General features: G+C 39.0%; 1 pseudogene; it reads left to right on the plus strand.

Annotated features, from left to right (window-relative positions):
• Positions 1–3662: 3662 nt before the first annotated feature.
• LOC119805831 lies at positions 3663–6573 on the plus strand (annotated as a pseudogene).
• The last annotated feature ends 603 nt before the right edge of the window (positions 6574–7176 follow it).

Genomic DNA, 7176 nt, shown 5'->3' on the forward strand with positions numbered 1-7176 from the left:
TTGAAACATTTGAGGTAGTCACTAGAGTGCTGTATATGTGGCAAACCCATTTAGTGAAGTTTATTTTGTAGACCTTCCTTCTACGACTTTTGTTCATTTTCTGTTGTGCCTGTACCTTGTGATAGGTATTTTCTGCTGTAAAGTATATAAGAGAGCACCTATCATAATTTTCCCATTGGTTATGGAAATATCAGGATGATGGTTTGTGTTTCTGATTTTGATTTTCATCTTTTCACAAATTTCATTGAAATTTTGTTGTTTGGTATTTGTCTTACCTTGGATGTCAGTAATGATTCAGGGATACATTTGAACTCATGATGCTCATGTCTTACTCTTGAGTACAAGCCCAAGTGTAGATGATGACCTCCGAATGTAGTGTTTTCAAGAGAAATTAACAATGTTAATAATAAAATGACTGAAAAAGTATAAGAAATATTAAATACCCCATGTGTGTATGCAAAGAAGTATTTTCATCTATCTGATATGGATGCAATAATTTATGAGAATCAGCAAATAACTGTGTATGTAATACCATAGCTTGATGTTCTATAGGAATTGAGGTAAGGTTTCTATTCTTTTTCACAACAGTGCTTTCCCTCTGAGCCATTTCACTGGTGCTCAAATTTAATTTGAAGAAATATTACAACTAAATTTGTTCATTTTGAGGAGTAGGGATTTATTTATAACACTTTCTCAGAATCAAAATTATACACCAGGAAATTGTCTCATTTAGTAAAGTCCATTGCTGCTAAGTCTGATGACTTGGGTTCTCTCTCTCCATTATGCAAAATACTTCTACAAATTTTCTCATATTTCAATACTTTAGCAGTTTCACAAACACACTCCTCCTACAGCTCATTCATGAATAATTTTTAAATCAAAAGAAGTGCCATTGAGGTCATTTTCAGCCAAATGACACCCTAGGTTTAGTCATTAGAACTCACAAAGAGGGAGTAGATCATAGACTCTTGTTAGTTTTTTTAATCAGTGTTACATACACACCATTGCACACCTGTATTCACACAAACACACTTCAAAAATTTTTAAATGGATGGAATTAACAATGCAAAGAAAATAATCCATTATTGAGAACAGATGAAATGATTTGGTCATTTAAATTAAAGAATTTAAAGAAACATTACTATTCATCAAAACAATGATGCTCCCTTTTAAAACTTATTTTATCATTTCTTTCTGTGAGTCAATGATAACTTTTTTAAAAACACGTATTTCTGCTGGACTTAGACATGTGATGGAGGATTCCCATTGGCTAATAAAGAAACTGCCTGGCCCATTTGATTGGCCAGCCCTTAGGTGGGTGGAGTAGACAGAACAGGAAGAAGGAAGTGAGGTAGATGGCTCAGTCAGATGCCACGCCTCTCCTAAGTGAGACTGCCATGCCTCTCCTGAGAGAGAGAGAGATGCCATGAAGCCAGCTACCAGGTCAGGCGTGCTGAATCTTTCCTGGTAAGACACCACTTTGTGGTGTTACACAGATTATTCGATATGGGTTAGTCAAGATGTGAGTAAGAGGCTGGAACTAGTGAGCCAGGCAGTGTTTAAAGGAATACAATTTGTGTGTTGTTATTTTGGGTAAAGCTAGCCGGTGGCCGGGAGCTGGGGTGGCGGGAAGGCGGCCCGCAGCTCCACACTACAGACATGCATGGCTATAATCACAGTAAATGGGAGGGTGTGTAGGACCAGTCTTAGTGAGTCCAGCTTGTTCCCCATAATAAATTCCTGGCATCCATGGCTATGTGGAGATATCCTATCTCAAAAATTTCAAAAGAAAATGCCTATCTTAAATTATGGAACTTTTCCTAATAAAATCTGTCTGGGCTAAGATTGATTTCAACCAAGCTTTTTTATCTTTATTCACATAAAGAGAACTGTGATAACAATAAAATAAGCAATATAGAAATTACATTCCCACTCAGTACATCAAATCATTTCAACGCCATCTAGAGGGCATTTATATCCTTCAATTGCTAAGAGACAGAGAAACAGTGGGACACCTTCACCTTCAGCTTTATAATGACATATGTGGGACCTGGAGACATGTTTCAGCAGTACTGTTCTTCAGTACCCAAGTTTGATCCATAGCACCACATCTGATGGGTCAGAATTTTTTGTTATTGAAGACCCTGAAGATCTGGTGTATTCTTCTAGCCTCCTAGAGTACCAGATATGCAAATGCTGAAAAGAAAGGTATGTATTTGACTCTATATTTTAAGTAGGTATTCTTCCTGTGCCTGTTATCATCAAAAAGAGTTGAATTTAATTTAGATATAAAAGTTTGATCAGTGTATATACCAAAGTTATCACAGATACCGGGGGTGACCCGAAGATGTATTGATGCATGTCAGGTAAATGAAGTCAAGGTAGATTTCTGTATACAATGTGGGAAGGCTAATTGAACCAATTAAAATGGAATTTCTAAGAAGGTACTCTCATATACAGATATGTTTAATGTTGCTATTATTGATATATCAATTAGCTGTAACTGAATATTTCAGGTAACAGGTCTCAGCAGCTAACATTACATATAAGCACAGGGTAAATTAATATCGTATTACTGCCATTCCCTGTGCCACGGAATGATTTTCTCTTTTGCAAAGTCAGTATAGCTATGTAGTTTTTTTTTTTTCAGTTATACTGGTTTTTTAAAAACAATTATGAGTTTCAATTTTTATGTCTGATTTCCTTTAAGTTTATCCTTGCTCTAATCTCTTTTTTCTTTCTGTTCCCCATTGCTTTCAGGTCATTAAGAATTTCTTGTTTTCTCAAAGTCATGTTGATTATGTCTATTTAGAGCAATGTGTCCTGTAGATTAGGCTTGCCTTACACTATGTAGTTGAGAATTCCATTGAACACATAATCCTGCTTCTGCTGCCCAGTGCCAGAGAGAAAGACCTGCAACTGCTTCAAGGCTGGGCCTTAACTGGGCAGTGAGAAGGAAAAATAGACCAGTAAATGAATGCCCTCCTGTGTAAGAATTGAGTTCAGTGGCCAAATTATAGCACATGTTATCACAGCATAAAAACGCATAGACAAGAAGCATAAAAACTTCCCTCTTTCGAAAGTATTGCATATTAGAAATAAGTAGTTAAGTTGACTGGTTGAAGTGTAATCTGAAATAGTATTATTAGTAAAATTCCAGAGTCAGATGTTGGGGAAAATCTGACAGAAAAGACAAGCAATCCAGCAGCCAAATTCACCTTTTAGCTCTCCAAATCCTTGGACCCAATGGGGGATGAGATCCTCTCCCCACCCATCTTATATTCCTGTCTTCATCTCCCAAATGCTGGAATTAAAGGCATGAGCCACTTCCTGCCAGATCCTCTGGTCCACTTGTGATTACCCCCTGCCTCTAATCTCCAGGCAAGCATTATTTCTTAGAACAAACACAAAATATCATGTAGTAATTGATAAATGTCCTGACTGGTCATTTCTCACACCGACAGACAAGGAAATTTAGAATCTGGATAAAGAATGGAACTTACTATGGAACCAAATTACAGAAGACATCTAATTTGAACCAAATATAACTGGATAAAATTGTACGCTCCTGCCTAAAAGAACTGTTATTTTGTAGGTTTAAGATGAACATCCTAGAATTGTGGATGTCTGTGTAGTTTTGCTGACAGTTCAAGTAACCTGAAATGGAAAGCTCTACAAAAACAGAAAAATATGAAAAGATGTCCTTTGACAAGGAAAAAGTGCCCATAGATTCTGAAACAGAATCTCTCCCAAGTGTTAATGAAACCATTGCTGCATCTGGACCAAGGCTTTCTGAGAAGACTCCTATGTGCCAGCAAGTAGATAAAACCAAAAGGCAGGAAAGAATTTGAAGGTGATCTCATGGAGGAAAATTCGAGTTGTGTGGAGGACTCCCCATCCAAGGAAAGAACCCTCGATGTTGAAAATGAAGAAAATGCTCTGGTGATGATGGAGGTGTTTCAAAGAAAGGAAACTGGAAGGGGGTGATGTTTCCAAAGACGAGCCTTTCTCTGGAGGAACCACCTAGGGAAACAGAAAACTAGAGTCCGAGGAAGTTGCAGAAAAGCAGAAAAAGCTGGAGGAAGTGGGTTTGGAGAAGCGCTGTCAGAGTCGCATTTTTTTACCTAAGAAACTTTAATAATTGGATTAAAAGTATCCTTATTGGGGAATTTTTAGAAAAGGTACAGCAAAGGAAAAATCGTGACATTACTGTTTTGGACCTAGGATATGGAAAATGTGGAGATTTGCTCAAGTGGAGGAAGGGGAGAATTGGCAGGCTGGTGTATGCTGATATTGCTGATGTTTCCATGAAACGGTGTCAACAGCGTTATGAAGACATGAAAAGTCATCGTGATAATGAATATATTTTTAAGGCAGAACTTATAACTGCTGACTTCTCAAAGGAACTTTTGGTTGAAAAATTCTATGATCCAGAAATGTGCTTTGACATCTGCAGTTGCCAGTTTACTTGCCATTACTCCTTTGAGTCCTTGGAGCAAGCTTATATGATGCTTAGAAATGCTTGTGGAAGGCTTAACCCTGGGGGCTATTTTATTGGTACCACCCCCAATAGCATCGAACTGATAAGATGCCTTGAAGCTTCAGAAACAGAATCATTTGGAAATGAAATATACACTGTGAAATTGCAGAAGAAAGGAAGTTATCATTTATTTGGCTGCAAATATGACTTCAACTTGGAAGGTGTTGTGGATGTCCCTGAATTCTTGGTCTGTTTTCCATTGCTAACTGAAATGGCAAAGAAGTACAATATAAAGCTAATATATATATATATTGCCACGGACCGCCTCTCGTGGAGACCACCGACCGCGGGAGAACAGGGAGAAAGCTAGGAGAAACAAGAGACGACGCAAGGGAAATGACAGACAGACACACTATGGAGTGTAATTCTGCTGCAAATTTACTGAAGTTCAAGCATCAGTTTTATAGGATTACAGAAGGAAATTGGCAAACAAATTACATGAAAAGAATGATTATAGGCAATAATCAAAAGCTTTACATGAGAAAAATTGATTACAGACAATTGATTGTTCCCAGTATGCCTTGTGGTTAGGGTCAGGTGAGCAGAGCTCTTCTTTGAAATCCGTCTCACACCACTAACCAACTACTTTCTCATAGCCCTAAATCATATCTGTTCTCATGGTAACCCAAAACACCATTCTTTAGGGTTATACTCCCAAGGCTTGCTCTGACGGTGAATAATTGGTTTCTTAATGTCAAGAATCCTGCCTTTCTCTCTAATCTAAAATGCACCTGGGGGTTTCTCATTCTGGCTAGCCTCTCCCATCATGAACTTCTTTTGTTCTAGGGTATCCATAAGTTTTCCCAGAGAGCAAGCCAGAGTTCAATATGTCTCAGTAGTTTGATTATTATTATTGGTAATGTCCTGGAACTTCTTGACCTGCTGGCAAGACAAAAGAACTATACAGAAACAAAGAAGGAACAGAAAGCTCAATACAGCTCCAGGGCTAGCCAGGGAACTGCCTGGGGCCCAGCCCCCGGGAGCGCAGACCCCAACCCCTCAGCGTCGCTCCACCTTAGCGGCATTTTTCTGCTACACAGGCGTGACAGCCGTGGGCATAGCAGTGTATTCCATAATTGCCTTTTCCCTTCATGATTAACTCATCTATTACCCAATTCATCATACCCTCCTGTGTAAGGAAGGGGATCCAGGTAATTTCCAGACTCTGGTGTCCAGCGCGGGGCTGTCCACTACTGACCATTAATCAAGTACTGAATGTATTCTCCCGGTAAATGTCTTTGGGGAATTTTTTCTAATTCCTTTTTATGTTTCTCATTCTCATCACTATGCTGATTTCCCCTCAACATTTCTATTCTGACCTTCTCAGTTTCATTATGTTCTGGTTGAATAAACAGCTCTCTTTGCTCCGCGTCATCCAAGAACCTTCCTAAATTACGTTGTGGGTTTATGTTAGTTTTCTCAAACTCCTGAGCATCAGCCTGAATAAACGGTGGCGCAGAGTCAAGTAGATCAGTGTCCTCTGTGTCATTTCGTTCTCTAGGATTCATGGTAGCAGTCATCTGTAAACAGGAAAGATAAGAAATACAAAGAAAGAGTACGCAGAGTAGCAGGAGGGCTCGCTTCCAGGGCCAGTTCCAAGGCCTTATTGTTCTACCTGAATCAGTGCCATCACGGTAGCTGATTGCTAGGGGACCACCTGGGGCTTCGCTCCAAGAAGCTCTAACCCCAATCCTTCAGCGTGTGTTGGCCAGAGTAATGGCATTTGTCACTACACGGCAGTCACTGCTGTGGACGTGGCAATATATATATAACATTTTGGGAGTTCTATGAAGAAAAGATTAAGAATAATGAAAACAAGCTGCTCCTAAAACGAATGCAGGCCCTTGAAGGCCCTTGAGCAATACTCTGTAAATGATAACTCTATCCTGGCCTGGGAAAAGGTCGGAGATTACACACATGCTGCTGAGTACATGAAGAACAGTCACGTAAGGTTACCTCTGGGAACTTTAAGTAAGACAGAATGGGAAGCTACGAGTATCTACTTGGTCTTTGCCTTTGAGAAGCAGCAGTGAGCAGTTAGTTGCCTCAGAGCAGCACCCCATCCTTACAGATGGAACAGACCATCTCAGATACATTTGACAGCTGTTTATTTTAGGAAGTTCTCAATGTGTATAGGATGCTGCCAACAAGTCCAGTGTATAGATTGGACACTGTCTGTGACAAGTTAGCATTGTGTGTGTGTGTGTGTGTGTGTGTGTGTGTACATAAGAATGCTTCATCTTTAAGATCTATTTTTATGTAATAGTCTAAGAATTGGTTCCCTCTGCTATTAAAAATGTATAACAAAGCATGTCAGAGCACCTGACCTCTCCCCAGTGCTGTGACTGGCTGAGTCTGTTTACAGAGTTGAATTTACAACATCTGTAGAATTGGCAAAGGAGGGCTGGCTTGCCACTATGCACTCCAAGTTTTGTTACAGTGTTTTTCAGCATGAAATGAATTGTGTTCTATACATTTGAATGTAAGTGTTCAGTTATATATTGCTAAAGTTATATGATTAAAACTTGATATTAGATTGTTATTAAGAGCTACCTGGCTAAATTTTGACTGTGTTTCAATAAATAAAAACCCGTTTGCTAATACTATGAAATTCTGAGACTCTATAGAAAATTTTA

Source organism: Arvicola amphibius, unplaced genomic scaffold, assembly GCF_903992535.2.
Source record: "Arvicola amphibius unplaced genomic scaffold, mArvAmp1.2, whole genome shotgun sequence".
Taxonomy (NCBI): Eukaryota; Metazoa; Chordata; class Mammalia; order Rodentia; family Cricetidae; genus Arvicola; species Arvicola amphibius.